General features: G+C 34.2%; 1 non-coding gene across 1 annotated transcript; it reads right to left on the bottom strand.

Annotated features, from left to right (window-relative positions):
* Positions 1–506: 506 nt before the first annotated feature.
* On the bottom strand, positions 507–613 carry LOC121225646 (small nucleolar RNA R71). Its single transcript, XR_005923503.1, has one exon. It is a non-coding gene; the product is annotated as a small nucleolar RNA R71 (small nucleolar RNA).
* Between the last annotated feature and the right edge of the window lie 16,596 nt (positions 614–17,209).

Here is a 17,209-nt window from a genome sequence, read left to right as displayed (position 1 = left end):
CTAAGATTGAACGAACTTTTCGACAACAAAGAAGACAAGCAAATCAGAGAAGGACCGAAAAGATGAACTTAGAAAATCCGATCCAAGGAAATGGAGCAAACCCTACTCAAAATCCTATCCTTATTGCTGATGATAGGGATAGAGCTTTAAGACAGTATGCCGTGCCAGTGTTTAATGATTTTAATCCAGGTATTAGGAGACCCGAAATTGATGCACAATAGTTTGAGCTGAAGCCAGTCATGTTTCAGATGCTTCAGACAGTGGGACAATTCAGTGGAATGCCTACCAAAGATCCTCAGCTACACTTAAGATTATTTATGGAGGTGAGGAATTCTTTCAAATTAGCCGGAGTACCCGAAGATGCATTACGATTGAAGCTGTTCCTGTATTCGCTAAGGGATAGAGCTCGAGCCTGGTTGAACTCATTGCCACCAAACTCAATTTCTACATGGCAAGAGTTAGCAGAAAGATTCCTTACGAAGTATTTCCCGCCTAACAAGAATGCTAAGTTGAGGAACGAGATCACTGCTTTCCAACAAATGGATGAGGAGTCCTTGTATGAGGCATGGGAAAGGTACAAAGAATTATTACGAAAGTGCCCTCATCACAGAATCCCAGATTATATCCAACTTGCGACATTTTATAATGGTCTCAATGCTCACACAAGGATGGTAGTGGACACTTCTACTAACGATGCTCTCTTTTCTAAGTCTTATAATGAGGCTTATGAAATCATAGAGAGGATTGCTAGCAACAATTATCAATGGCCAACCAATCGAGTAGTGTCAGGAAGACGAGTTGCTGGAATTCATGAAGTAGGTGCTCTTACTTCACTCACATCTCAGGTATCATCAATATCCTCAATGTTAAAAAATCTTACTACTAATGGGTCTAATAGTTTTGTAGCACGGCCACCAAATCAATTTCAAAGTATAGCCTATGTTTATTGTGGGGAAGGACATTTATTTGAAAAATGTCCATCAAACCCAGAATCTATTTACTATATTGGTAACCAGAACCAAAATCGAGGAAGGCAAGGACTGCATTCCAATTTCTATAACTCATTGTGGCGAAACCACCCTAACTTTTCCTGGAGTAACCAAGGGGTTGGAACCAGTAACACTTACGCCTAACCTAGACCAACCCAGCTGCCTAGTTTCCCCTAACAAGTTCAGAAAATAGTCTAAGATGAACCATCCAATGGCTTAGAAAATTTTTTGAAGGCATACATGGCCAAGAATGATGCCTTAATCCAAAGGCAAGCAGCTACATTGAAAAACCTAGAAAACCAAATGGGCCAGCTTGCAACTGAACTCAGAAACCAACCACCAGGTGCTTTACTTAGTGATACAGAGAATTTGTGGAATCCGAGGAAGGAGCATTGGAAAGCGTTGACATTGAGGAGTTGAAAGACAGTAGAGCCCAACACCATCGAAGCTGAAAAGGAGCAAGTTGAGGCTCAAGATTCAGAGGAAGTTCAACTGAGTGTTGAAATTACAGTTTCACAAGAACCAGACTCTGCAAAACATGCAAGGTAATTTCAAAACCAGCTAATTCTGATAAACTAGTAACTCTGCTAGATGTAGAATTACAACAGAAGATGAATAAACCAGTTCCAATAAAGAAACCACCACCACCCTACCCTCAAAGACTTCAAAAGCAGAAGCAGGAGATTCAATTCAAGAAGTTCCTAGACGTACTCAAGCAACTTTATATCAACATCCTCTTGGTTGAAGCACTTGAGCAAATGCTAAACTACGTTAAGTTCATGAAGGATATATTGTCCAAAAAATGAAAACTCAGAGAATTTGAGACGATAACTTTGACAAAGGAATGCAGTGCATATCTTCAAGACAAACTACCCCCAAAATTGAACGATCCTAGATGTTTTACCATCCCTTGCAACATTGGAGAAACATATTGTGGTAAGGCATTATGTGACTTAGGTGCGAGTATTAACTTGATGCATATGTCAATATTTAGGAAGTTGGGGATAGGTGAAGTTAGACCTACTACGGTTACATTTCAATTAGCAGATCGATCTTTAGCACATCCAGAAGGAAAGATCGAGGATGTATTGGTACGTGTAGATAAATTTATCTTTCCTGCTGATTTTGTTATTCTAGAATTTGATGCAGACAAAGAAAGTTCCAATTGTCTTAGGAAGACCATTCTTAGCAACAGGAAGGACCCTTATTGATGTGCATAAGGGTGAGCTTACTATGCGTGTTCAAGATGATCAGGTAACATTTAACGTTTTTAAGTCTATGCGATTTCTTGACACAATTGATGATTGTTCTGCAGTATCCGATTTAGTAGATTTAATAGTGGAGAAGGAGCTCAACTATGTTGAGGATCTGTTGGAACAAATTTTGACATCAAATTCTCTGAATGATGAAGAGGAGGATGAATACTTAGTGTTGTTAGAAGCTAATCAAAAGGGATTTAATTCACAATACCATTTTGAATCTTTGGATTTGGAGAAAAGGGATTATGCACAACCAAAAGCATCAATCAAGGAGCCACCTAAATTAGAACTAAAGGTAGTACCTTCATATTTAAAATATGTTTATTTACGTAACGCTTCTACTTTACCTGTGATTGTTTCAGTAGAATTGACTAGTGAGTAAGAAGAGAAACTCATCCTGGTGTTGAAATAATTTAATAAGGCTATCGGATGGACCATAGCCGATATTCAAAGAATTAGTCCATCTATATGCATGCACAAGATTATCCTTGAAGATGGCGAAAAAGGGACAATTGATGGAAAACGAAGACTGAACCCCATCATGAAAGATGTCGTCAAGAAAGATATCATCAAGTGGTTAGATGCGGGCATAATTTACCCATCTCAGGCAGCTCATAGGTAAGTCTGGTCCAGTGCATACCAAAGAAAGGAGGTATTACAGTAATCGAAAATGAGGATAACGAGTTGATACCGACTAAAACGATTACAAGATGTACAATTTGCATCGATTACCTGAAGCTAAACAAGGTAACTAGGAAAGATCTTTCCTTTGCCATTTTTGGACCAAATGCTGGATAGACTTGCGGGGTGAGACTATTACTATTTTCTTGATGGATACTCAGGGTATAATCAGATTACAGTAGCACCGGAAGATCAGCACAAGACAACATCCACCTACCTGTACAGTACATTTTCATTTAGACACATGCCATTTGGTTTATGTAATGTACTTGCTACATTTTAAAGATGTATGATGTCTATTTTTACTGACATGGTTAAGAAGTATTTGGAAGTTTTTATGGATGATTTTTTAGTATTCGGAGATACATATGATGATTGCCTAGTCAATCTAGCCAAGGTACTGAGGCGATACGAAGAAACAAACATCATACTCAACTGGGAAAAGTGCCATTTCATGGTACAAGAAGGGATTGTTCTAGGGCATCGGATAACGAGACACGAAATTGAGGTAGATAAAGCAAAGGTAGATGTTATTAAGAAACTCCCACCTCCAACATTTGTAAAGGGTGTTAGGAGCTTTTTAGGTCACGCCGGTTTCTAACGATGATTTATCAATGACTTCTCCAAAATTTCTAAACCTTTATGCAAATTAGTGGAGACAGACACGGCGTTCAAATTTGATGAAGAGTGCTTAAGAGCTTTCAACACATTGAATATTCAACTAGTTTTGGCACCTATAATAGTCACACCAAACTGGGATTTGCCATTTGAATTGATGTGTGATGCAAGTGACTTCGCAATAGGAGCTGTCATGGGTCAGTGAAGGAACAAAGTTTTTCATCCCATCTACTACGCAAGTCGAACCCTGACAGGAGCTCAACTGAATTATACGGTAACAAAGAAAGAGTTACTTGCTATTGTGTTTTCTTTTGATAAGTTTCAATCTTATCTTGTAGGTACTAAGGTGACTGTCTATACAGACCACTTGGCAATTAAATATTTACTTACCAAGAAAGACGCTAAGCCGAGACTGATCAGGTGGGTACTTCTACTTTAAGAGTTCGATCTAGAAATTCAAGATCGAAAGGGAGTGGAAAACCAAGTAGCAAACCACTTGTCTAGATTGGAGCCGCAAGAAGGGAACTCTCTTCTTATACCAATTTGAGAGACATTTCCAGATGAATACATACTAAAGGTAAATCATGTCCACAATACCCTTTGGTTTGCTGATATTACTAACTATTTATCTTGTTGTTTGATGCTGATTGATAAGACATATCATCAAAGGAAAAAGTTTCTTCACGATGTGAAGTACTATTTCTGGGAAGAGCCATATTTGTTTAAAAAGTGCACAGATCAAATGATCAGGGGATGCATGGCAGAAGAAGAAGTACAAAAGATTCTATACCATTGTCACTCAGCTCCGAATGGGGGAGAATTCGGAGGTACTCATACTACGGCCAAAGTATTGCAAGCTGGATTCTTTTGGTGAACACTATTTAAGGACGCATATGCTTACATAAAAAGTTGTGATCGTTGTCAAAAGATTGGAAATGTCACCAACAGAAATGGGATGCCTCAAACAAATATCATTGAGGTAGAATTGTTCGATGTATGGGGTATTGACTTTCTTGGTCCTTTCCCTTCATCCTTTGGTCACAAGTATATATTAGTAGTAGTAGACTATGTGTCTAAGTGGGTCGAGGCTAAAGCTTATCCGACAAATGATGCTAGGGTTGTGATGAAGTTTTTGCAAAAACACGTATTCATAAGGTTTGGAACCCCAAGCGCTATTATCAGCGATGAAGGGTCCCATTTTTTGAACAAGTGGTTGAAATGGTTATTAGATAAACATGGAGTGGAACACAAGGTCACTACAGTTTACCATTCGCAGACAAATGGGCAAGCTGAATTGGCAAACAAGGAGATCAAAGGCATACTTGAGAAGGTAGTTTGCCCGAACTGACGAGATTGGTCCAAAAGACTGGATAATGTTTTATCGGCTTATAGAACAGCATACAAGACACTTTTAGGGATGTCACCCTACAGGTTGGTCTTTAGGAAAGCCTGTCATCTACTATTGGAGTTAGAGCATAAAGCTTACTGGGCTCTTCGACAACTCAACATGGATCTAAAGCTTGCTAAAGAAAAAAGGATGCTCTAACTCAATGAGCTAAACGAGTTCCGAATGTTCTCGTACGAAAATGCCAAATTACTCAAAGAGAGACTTAAGAAATGGCATGACAAGCACATTCAAGTTCAAGAATTTAAAGCAGGTCAGCAAGTATTGTTATTTAATTCCAGATTAAGGTTCTTTCTAGGTAAACTAAAATCACGTTGGTCCGGTCCATTTACGTTTCATCGCATCTATCCATACGGAGTTGTTGAACTCCAAGCTAAGGGAGATAATTTTCAAGTTAATGTTCAGCGTTTGAAACATTACTGGGGAGATAAGATTGAACAGAATCAAAATTCGTTCATTTTATTAGATATTTAAATTTTCTTATTTTCCTTTTTAATAAATGATTTATTATATATTTTCGGAATTAGTAAGCTTAAATAAATTCTGTCTAGGAGATTGGAACTTAAGAGGGACTGCTTGTGACCCCTCAAATATTTCCTAGGAATTGATTTTAACAAAAGTTTTTGAGAAATTATTCCCTAAATAGAAAATTAAATTTTTGGTTTTTCAAATAAAAGGGTCAATTTTGATCCAAGTTTTAAATTGCAATTCAATTTCAAATTTTCATTAAGTCTTAGGACTTAATTGGAATATTTTTAAAATTTGGTTGCTCTTTTTGTAAATAATAAAATTAGATGCCTCTTTTTATAAATATTTTCAAAAAGCTTCTAGAATAAATGTTTTTAGTTTAATAAAAAAAGATGATAATTATTAATATATAATTATATCCATTATAATATATATTAATTATTATCAACTTTATATAGAGTTAAGATTAGTTTTAATTTTAATCATATTTTATTTTAATAAATTAATAGCAATGATAATTTACTATGCATATATGTAATTATTAATTGTTGTTAATTTTGAGTAGAATTAGAATTAGAATATTTTAATTATTAAATTACTCTAAGAATTCTACTCTACTTTCTACTCCTTCCATTATAAATTCCACCCATCTAGTCTTATTTTCATTCATTCAAGATTCACTCCAAAAAAACCCAAACCATTAAGTGCCGAAACCTTCTATCTGAACACTAGCAGTAGCATTGCCCAGCTGATCGTCCAGCACATGCCCAGCAGCCTCAGCTCCATTGCACGCCGCATGCACAAGCGTCCGGTAGCCCTCGCACACAGGCGCACCAATGGCCTCCCCGTGCCACTACACTTACTACTCCAGCCCAGCTTCCCAGGATATGTCTCACACCAGCACCCGTGCTTGCGCGCTCAGACTAGGCCTACTCGACAAGGCTCTGCACGTTGCTGCTTGCTCCCAGCCCAGATCACGCGCCGCTCCCACACGTACCAAACCCGCAAGCCCTAGCTGCCTTGCACATCCGAATAGCACAACCTTCACCCATACTTAGCCAAATCCTCCAACCTACCTTAAATAGATCTCTTTTGCTTTGTAATTATTATTAGGAGTTCTTAAAAAAAGGTGGTAAGACCGAATTTTCTCTTAAATTTTAATTTTACTCTACTAATTAATTTTTCAATTTATTGAAACATTAATAATTTTTTAATTAAAATTTTGAGAAAATAAATTTTCCCATCTTTTGTTCTGGTTAATCATGCCTTGCAAGAGAACTTGTGCCTGTGCCCAAATTGATGAAACACAAAACAAGTTCCATTGTGAAGAAGCCAAAGCAAGATACAAGAGTATCTTCAAAAATCAAAAGATGCATCCAGAGAAATGCTTTACATTGAAAGAGAACAACTACAAAGACTTTATGGCACGTATTCATCAAGTTGCTGAAGCCCTCAATTGGGAATTGTTTTGTGAGAAGAGACCTAGTTTGGATGAGGAGTTAGTATGCAAATTCTATGCGAATTTAACCTTAAGCGAGTTAACAGAAGTTCTAGTTCGCGGAATCAAGGTACCAAAAACTTCAAACAATATTAATGAGTTCTTTTAATTGCCTGATTTCAAAAATGACGAATATGATGAGCCATATAGAGCCTGAAAATTTGCAAGAAATTCTCGCGGAACTTACAGTTTCAGGTTCTAAGTGGACTGTGTTAAAGCAATGAATCCACACTTGTCGAAAAGAATATTTGACACCACTCGCAAAGGTATGGTTCTACTTCATCCATTTCAGCCTTATGCCTAGTTCATATGGAACTACGATTTCATTAGAGTGAATGGTCTTATTATACTCGATTTTAACTGGAAAGACCATTGATGTGGGAAAAATCATCCTGAGAGAAATGCGAAATTGTGCCGTTAGACATTCTGGCCTAGCCTACTTTCCCTTTACGATAACAATTCTGTGTTTGAAAGCTAAAATTCTTGCAAACGTAAAGAAGACAAGGTATAGCCAGGTCACAATCACAGATTGGGACCTCTACCGAATAGCTGGAGATTTTGTTCTATAGCAGCGAACTAAAGAAAGTGAGGATCTTGAAGAAAAGGAAGAAGATCCCATAGAGATCGAGCCAATGCAATCGGCTAAAGTCCTTTATAAAGTGGAACCAATGGAACCAGAAGTTGAACCTAATGATGAAACTTCAATGTTCAGAGCTCCACCGCTTAGCCCAGATATTCGAGATGAGCTGTCAAAGTTGATGGACATAATGCAGCATATGCAATGGCAGCAACAAGCTTACTGGAGATACTCAAAAATAACGGATGACTTGATGAGAAGTGCTTTTAAGAAAATTTACAGTGACCCATTTATTTTTGTGCCTGAATTTCCAGATTTTATATTTGAACCATGGAGTCCATTATCGAAGAAGGAGCGAAGCGATTCATGCAAAGGCAATAATGATGGAGCAAAAGATGTGTCAAATTTGGAAGGGTTTGCAAATAAATAAAAAGGGGGATCTTGACTTTATTTTATTTCTATTCTTAGGTCATTTTAGGATTAAGTTTAATTAGGAATTTTAATTTTTTGCATAATAAAGCAAGAGATGGAAATCATGAATAATGGACAAGTCATAAAGTATAAAGTGTGGCAATAGGTATATACATGTCTAGGATTGGATCTAGATAGAGCTTGGTACTTAAGCAGTCAATTTGACTCACCTCCTCTTTTCTAAAATCCTATCTGGTGTATAGTATCTATTCACTTTAAACAATGAGGACATTGTTCATCTTAAGTAGGGGGGCCGAAAAATTGAATTTGAATTATTTCCACTCGAATAAATTTTTCTTTTAATTATGATTAATATATATTTTGTTCAATAATTGGAAATTTTGTTAAGTATGCTAAACTTCAGTATAAATAAAGTTCTATTATTTCAATAAATTATTATGTTAGCTTAATAATGATATGAATATATTTTTAATAAAGCGTGCAAATCATACCATAAATTTTTAGTTCCTTACGAAAGTTAGGCATGCATGAAAGTTTTAGTCTTTAGAATTGGCTTAGTAGTTTCTTAAGGTGAAACCCTAGGAAGCATGGAACATTGAAAATGATTTAGGCAACTTTTGTTTGGATCATTTGAGCCTTTCAAGCCAACCGTGATGAAATTTTTATCCTTTGAAACCCAAATTTGAGACTATATGGCCTAATTTTGTTTGAACCCTTGCAAATTTAGCCATCACTTCTCTTTTAACTATCTTAAAATTATCCCAAACACTAAAGTCAGTACTATTCAAAGTATTCTTTAAAAATAAGTTTGGGGGAGTTGAAAAGAAATATCAAATGCTCTAAAATTGTAGTGCATTCAGTAAAATGCTCGATCTTTAAAAAAAAGAGCATGAGTTCTTAAAATAAGATGTACAAAAGAGCATATGAAAGCAAAGTAAGTTGGTGTATTGAGGGAAATTATTCCAAAGGTTCAATTGAAGTTGAGTCTAGGATTTAAAACCTTAAATTATTTTATCTTTTATCAACCCCTAAACCCAGCCACGTTACAACATTGTTAGAGACCTATTGATTCAAAGTTCCAATGCTACCTACATTAGTGGAGAGAAATTGCTACGTTCAACATATGAAGACATAAGTTAAACTTAATGATTGCAGCTTAATCTTGAATAAGGGAATAAAATGAAATTGGTAAGGTTTAACATGACTTTATTAGGAAGCTTTTAGTCTAATTTTTGCTATCATAAGAATGATTGAGATTAATTTGAACGATATGTATGCTTAAGTAAGCATAGCCATCAAATTTCTTGTTTTTGAGCATAAGTATATTAAATTCATAATTTTAGGAAGAATGTTGTTCTGAAGGAATTTTTCAAAGGTGTTTATGAGAAATTCTTTTCAATTTGTGCATTACTCGGGACGAGCAATGAATTAATTTTGGGGATGTGAAAAAACAAAAATTTACACACTTTTTCATACCCTTTTTAACTTCAATTAATGCGAATTTGGTTAAATTCTTGTCGAAAAATAATTAATTTTTATAAAATAATTAAAGTGCACTTAAAATATGAACATATTGAATTTTAGTTAATTTCATAATTATTTTTTATGAATTTTGGTTATTTTTGACAGATTCACACAAAGTACGAAAAATGGCTCAGCAGACACTGCTAGAAGCACATAATCGAGAATCAATTTAAAGTATCAAGACAAACTAAATTTCAGCCTAAGATGGTCCAAAATTATATTGGGTTAATAAACTATGATTAATTAATTATGAAAAAGTGGTCTGATTGAATCGAACCGAGTAAACCGAACTGGCCAAGAAAAGGACAGCCCAAAACCATCCAAGTGCTAACCCAATTCAGCTCATTAGCTAATTATTTAAGCTGCAAAGAAGCCCTTGAAGACTTGTTCAAATTGCAATCCAACCCCTCCATAATTGGTGGCTTTGAAGATTTGCCCCAATCCATATTTAGCAAAGTTGAAGCCATCAACTTTGCCACATATGTGGCTGGCCAAAGGGTGGCTCTTTTGCTGATATTTTTACAAAATTTTAGCTGCCACATGTAGCTATAAAAACCCCCCTTGGCTGATCATTCAAAGCATCCCTCATTCATTCACATTTCTTCTCTCATCTCTCATTTTCTCCTCTCATTTTCCCATTCAAAGTCCCTTGCTCTCTTGGCAATTTCTCCTATTGGGAAAGGGGAATTCATCAGCCATTTTGGAGCAACATTGAAGTGTTCATAGTAGCCTTGATCGGCAAGGAAAACAGAGAATAAGATAGAGCAAACTAGTCAAGCCACAGAGAAACACTGGATTTGATTCTAGTTCCCTGTCTCTTTAATTTTTGTTGTTGTTATGATGATCATATCTATAAATATTTATGTTTTTGGAATGGTTAATTTAATTAGCTTAGCTTGAATTTAATTCATGTTGGGTTGATTGCATTTCGTACTCTTAAATTATTAAAATTGTGTTTATACTGTTATAGGCCTCGGTAAAATGCTTGATTAAGTAAAACCATGCCTAAGTTATTCTTGCATTATAATTGTGAGGGAACTAATGAATTAATTATTTAAACGGATTGAAATTGTAATTACTTGACATGATACTTAATCAGTGCATATTTATTCTTCTAAGGTAGCTGAAGGTTAAATTAGCAATGTATCTGGCGATACACTTGCCTTGCATAACTTGCAAGATTTTTGTGATTAAACTGTTTCAAGGTAAGAATACCTTATTACCTCACATAGTCTTTTATAGGCGCATTAGATTTAATTAATCATTTGAACTGACATAGGAATATGCAAGATAATAGTTCAATTTAATGAGTATGTACGTGCAATAACATGTTTGCTTATTAAAATCTATTTAATTGTTTGAATTGACATAGGGATATGTTAAGAGATGAATGGATTTGTGTAAGTGAGTATGTTCATGAGTTAGCAAATTACCGAGTTGCCATGAATTTATTCGTAACAACATAAACATGAGTTTAATAATTCTAAGTTAAAGAAATGTAATTAATCCAACACAATTATGTCATCTTGATTAAATCGTATTTTGAAATCGTGCATTTGAGATTTATTTCTTTAGTTTACTTAGTTTAAAATCTTAGTTTTTAATCACCCTCTTCAAACAAAATATTTTTTTCACCAAAGTGTTTTAAATAGCTTTCATAAATAATTCTTTTCACAGTCCTTGTGGGTACGATAACTCGATATTTACTTGTCAATTTATTACTTTTTGCGATTATGTACACTTGCACATTTCCGTCATTCCAATCAGGGTAAGGTGTTCACGGATAAACAATACCAATTTTGGGTTTATTCCTACCCAGATGACTTCTTAGGGTTTTTAGGCCTAGGGTTTCAAGTTCTTCTTGTCCCAACTAGCTGAGCCGCTAAGAGACCCTACATAGAAATTAATTACTTTCACGTCCACTCACTAATCTCCCATAAGAGGATTAGTTCCTCATGGATCTCATAAAAAAACTTAATTTTAATTAAAAAGATGAACATGAATAGTGAATCAAGCTTAGAGTTTAAGAGAAATCCTGATATATATTAATAAGCTTGCGAACACAATCCACCAAGAGTTGATAAACCCTCCAAATCGAATTCTCTAAAGAATGTGAATAAAACTAGAATTTGATTACAAATAAAAATAACCTAAGTATAGAATAATCTAAAGAAAACCTAAAACTAAAACTAAATGAAGTTATAACCTAAAACTCAAATCAAAAGTTCCCCCGTATGAAGTGTTTAGAGATGTCTATTTATAGAATTAGGGTTGGTCATCATCAACTAACCTAATTCAGTTGACATTTGTACATTAAAGTTTGTTGTGTAGACCAAAACACCTTTGGCTTATTAATTCTCCTTGTCAAGGTAGTTTCATAACATCCTTTGGCCTATCTCATGATATTAGTGGCAATTTATAGGCTCAGGCTTAATTTCAGGGCGATGTCACAACAGTAAAGGTAGATTGCTCTTTTAGGTGCTCTGCTTGCTATGTTCAGGCGTCAACCTTCCGTGTTGCAACATTACAACTAGTCTCATGTTCTCAAGCCTCCGAATGATGTTTTTGCACACTGACCAAATATGTTAGCCATCCTTTAAGCCTATTTTGGCCCCTAAGGTCATATAAATAACTCAAATCACACTTTTTATTAATTACAAACTAAAAGTGAAAACTAAGTAAAGTATAACGAAATTGCCTTTATATATGCTCCTTAAGTACGAAAAATGGTTCAATCTGTTACAACGAATTGCGGCAGATTTAACTCCCTCACACATAATTGATTGCTTTTCCTTCAGTAAAAGAACATAAAAATGAAAAAATAAAAGACAGCTCTTAAGCAAGTATAACATAAAAACGAGTTTTGGAATACATAAATGGGAATAATCATACATGTAATTCTGGCATGATGTGTAAATGAATTACTATTCTTAACCTCAAACATCTAAGTTCAATATATTACAAAGTATATAAGCAACAAGGTTCTAAAATATATTAATCTATCAATAAACCATACATGTAATATGATTATCCTAGAAAAATACAAACAATTATTATCGCAATTACTCAGTACAATGTCCATTCACGAATAGATTTACCTAGGCCATATAGGAGTTTTCGGCTTGTAAAGTTCTGAGGCTTAAGGTTGGTATGGAATTCAATAACAGTCATCAAAACAATTTCAAGCATGAAATTAGTTTGGCACATTTTATTGTCCCCTATTCTCCCCATTAATGACCCTTTCCTGCTCACCGCCTTATTTCTCCTTCTCTCACCTTCCTTATTTCTCCATGTAGGAAATCACAACATGATAAAGTAACTACGGTCAACTCACGAAGTTTTGTGCCCTAATGATTGTGTTTTCTAATTTTGTGACTTTTTTTAGTCACTTTTAACTTTTTCAATATATCTCACTCACAATGCTTTTTTCATTACTCAAGTACTTTTTTCTTCTCGTTTTGACTTTTTCTGTATTATTCTTTTGTTTTGTACATTTTAGCTAGACCAATAATCAATGTATCACATTGTTCCTTCCTTTTTGACTCTGATTTTACAAAACCACCATTATATTTCTACCTTTCCCTAAATACGTATGGTTAGACATCTAAATTTGTGCATTTCAAGGGCAAAAGAAAAAGGGTAAGTACAAATTTGCATTTTGGCTTGGGTTTTGCATGAAGGTTCATTAAGAAGAGTTTTATAGCTCAAATATAAGTACTAAGGGTTGATGAATAAGGTTGGATTTTTGTTTTAGGTTGTACCAAACAATGCCTTAGGTTATCCTTAGGTATCTCAATATTCAAAAATTTAATTAATTAGGTAATCACAATTCTAACCACTTATCATTCATACTAGTATGCTCGTTTCCTTATGTTCTATCTGTCCTTTGGTATTTTCAATTACTTAATGCCTATTTACAGTATAATATATAGATTTCAGTAATCTAATAATTTAAAATTTAAAATCATTCACTATCATATGCCAAATTTAATATAAATACAATCAGCCTATATATTTGTTGCTAACCAATCACTTGTATCTCTATAAGCTCAAGCATACTTTTGACAGAAATTATAAAATAAATAAATAAAATGGTCATAAAAACATGTAAATCTTAAAAATTAAAATATAGCCCTAAAGATTAAATCATAAATTCTTAAGTTACCCCCATACTTTAGATAGCACATTGTCCCCAATGTGGAATGCTAATATATACAGAATAAAATTACTCATGATATTGTCATAGTCTTATTGTGGGCGCTTCCTTCTCTGTTTGCTTCAAGCTCATGAATGGGAATTAGGTGTTTTCTTCGTGTTGAAGTAATATTTTTAAGATAAGTTAGGTTTCAGCTCTTCCACCCTCTATTGTAATCCTTGTTTTCTTCTCTTTTCAATTTATTTTTTGTGGAGTATGAAAAATTTCTTGTATGTCCTATCCCCTAATAATTTCTTCGGAGGAGTCATTCGATTTTCCATTGGTTGCATAGGGACTCCTGTTTCCTTACATAGTTCTGTTTTTAAGTGTGGAAAGAATGTTCCCTTGGTTTGATCTCACACACATTCAAGCATACTATAATAAATCCAAGTACGAATACATATTTTTTTCTTCTGTAGTATTGTGTACACCAAAGTAGCATGTAAAAGATTGGCACTATATATGTTTCATGTAGGAAGTATTCTTAAGAAAATAATTTGCATCTAGATTTTTTGTATAGGAGTTATTAATGTTTAACTGTATGTCAATGGAATATTAGTGCCCATTTGATATGTCCATTCTTCTCTACCTTCGATTAGGGACATTACTACCTCCTTCATATCTATGTTTTTGAAATGATGTAAATCGGTTTTGAATAGGAAATCATAGTAGCAGTATGATGCATCATAATATTGGTAGATACACATCGGATTTACTAAACATCTACTCCTCTAACCGTAACATGCGCTAGCATCTCATTATATGGCCTTTTTTCCTTCCTTTCTTTTAATGCTAAATAGATTCTTGCACAACTGGCATTACTACCAGTTCTTATGATGATAGATATAAAATAGTCCATTCACATTCGGTTACTATTTCCCATACTCCTTTGTAAGTTCTCATTAAAGGATCAAAACCTTATTCTTGGATAAACGTTTTGGGTTGGTAATGGAGTAGATATTTGTGCACATCTTTTATTTGGAACTCAATGGTGGTAGCCATGATATCAAACAAAGTTTGAAACTAATGAAATCAAAACTAATTTGGGTGAATACTTCCTTTTCTATTGTTAGTTCCCTCATAATGTTGCTCTTGAAGATGTGTATCAAATTCTAATTCTAATACCTGCAGATTTTATGAATTTGTTATGGGGTTTTCATAGTTTAAGAATTTTTAAATATAGATGATAATAGAAGTTAGGGTTAATTATAAGGTATCTCTTTTTATAATAAAAATTTAACATGCTACCTATTTAAATTCTACTAAAACACTTTTACAATTACGTCATAAGTTAGTGCAGCTAAAATAGCATGTTACATTGCAGTGTTGCGACATCCCCTTTCATTGTTGCGATGTCTAGGGAAGTGTACATGTATCAAATTTATTCCAATGTCGCAACATGGGGAGTCGATGTTGCGGCATGAAGAATAGTTTCCAACTTTACTAGTTTATTCTATTCTTCTAGCGAAGCATTTATCCCTTAACTCAATTCTTTCCCTGTAAGAAGTAGAATCTTCTAAAATTTTGTCCATATCCCAAATTTATTCCGTAGTCCTTGTCCCTTTGTGCTGAGTCCATATAACTTTGCATTGTAAGTCTTGTGTTTTAGTAACCTCTTTAGTTGTTCCTCCAAAATAATGTTTTACCCTTTGACCGTTGATGAGAAAACGCTATCCCCCATTGCCAATGATCTTTATCGTACCATGGGATGAAACTTGATTTATAATGTACAGTCCTGTCCATCATGACTTTCATTTGCTAAAAAATAATTTTAATCTTAAGTTGAACAAGGTACCTTCTGTCTCGATAAGAAATCTTGCTTCTTTATTCTTGCATTATGCTAGAGTTTACTTATTTCTTTATATAGCTTTGCATTTTCATAGGCCACAAGCTGTAACTTTTCTAATGCTTGCAACTGAAATAATCTCTCTTTCTTAGCTAACTTAGGGCCTAAGTTCAATTATTTTATTTCCCAATACGCTTTCCTTTCTAATTCAATTGGAAAATGAAAATTTTTTCCATATACAAGCTTGTAAGGGGACATACCTAAGGGAGTTTTATATGTCGTTCTGTATGCCCATAATGTGTTATCCAATCTGAATGCCCAATCTTTTCTGTTCAGATTGACTATTTTTTCTAATATTTGTTTGACTTCTCAATTGGACACCTCTACTTGTCCATTAGCTTGAGGATGGTATGCTGTCATTATTTGATGCCTTACACTGAATTTAGCCAAGGCTGTTTCAAATTATTTACAGCAGATGTAACAGTCCGATTTTGGGTCTAGTGGAATAGTGGTTTCAGGACCACGAATTTGACGAAGTAAGATCTATTTTTATTATATTTTTATGGTCTACAGTTTCATGGAATTTTTTCGTGAAAATTTTGTTCTAAAATATTATCAATTGGGCACTTAATTTAGCTAAAATGACTAAATTGCAATAGGTGCAAAATGTGTGTTCTAGAAGTTAGATGTAACATCCTAAAATAGGGCTTAGTCGGAATAGTGGTTTTAGAACTACAAATTTGAGGTCAAGAAATTATTTTAATATTATTTTATGTGTTATAGCATGATTATATAAATACATGAATATTTTGGTGAATTAATTTTGGCATTTGAGTGCTTAATCGCGAAAAAAGGACTAAATTGCATAAAGGGCAAAAGTTTTGTTTTAATAGTCAAAGGTGTCAAATTGCTAGAGAACCTTAATTGGGGGTCTTTAAAGTGAAATTAGACCATTAAATAAGTGATGGTCGGCCATAGGGGGAGCAAAAGAGTTGAAAAGTCAAAATTTGGTATGATTGGTATTTGATGACGTAAGCAAACACTAATAAAATAAAACAAAAGTAGCCACGCTTCTTCTCCATCTTTCTTCACCAAAAATACTAGAAAAAATAAGGGTTTGGAAGCTTGAAATTTCAGCAAACTCTTCACCCTCACAAGTAATTGATTTGATGCTTATTTTTGATAATTTTTGTACTTATGGAACCCTTGTAGCTTAAACTAGCTAATGATGGGACTATTTTGCAAAATGGTTCAAATTCTATGGTTTTACCATGAGAATAATCATGTTGTTTGCTGCCTTTTTATGGAATAAAATGAATCTTAGTTGTGAAATAAACAACTTTTGTGAAAGGTGTTAGCATGAAAACACCTAAAAGTATCATTTTATAAAGTTTGTAAAATAGAGAGTAAATGTGTGTAATAATTGAAATCTTGAGTTTCTATAGTTATGAAAATGGTTCGTCTAGGCTTAAAGAGTAAGAAAATTGAATAAAAATCATTTTATGAGGCTAGGGGCAAAAGCGTAATTTTGGCAAAGTTTAGGGGCAAAATTGTAAAATTTCCAAAATATGATTTTTGGGTCAATTTGAATAATTTGAGTCCTGAATGGGCTATATTTGAAATGATAGATCAAGGAAATCAAGATTCGAGCTTAAATCGAGAAAATACAAGCTTATGGACTAATAGTAAAATTGTCGTTTTCGTATTCGAGGTAAGTTCGTATGACTAAATAAGCATGTTATCCATGTTATTGTTAATATACTTGAATCTATCTTGC

Source organism: Gossypium hirsutum, chromosome A03 (assembly GCF_007990345.1).
Source record: "Gossypium hirsutum isolate 1008001.06 chromosome A03, Gossypium_hirsutum_v2.1, whole genome shotgun sequence".
Lineage (NCBI taxonomy): Eukaryota > Viridiplantae > Streptophyta > Magnoliopsida > Malvales > Malvaceae > Gossypium > Gossypium hirsutum.
Note: the sequence above shows the minus strand (reverse complement) of the source record. Positions and strands in the feature narration are given on the sequence as shown.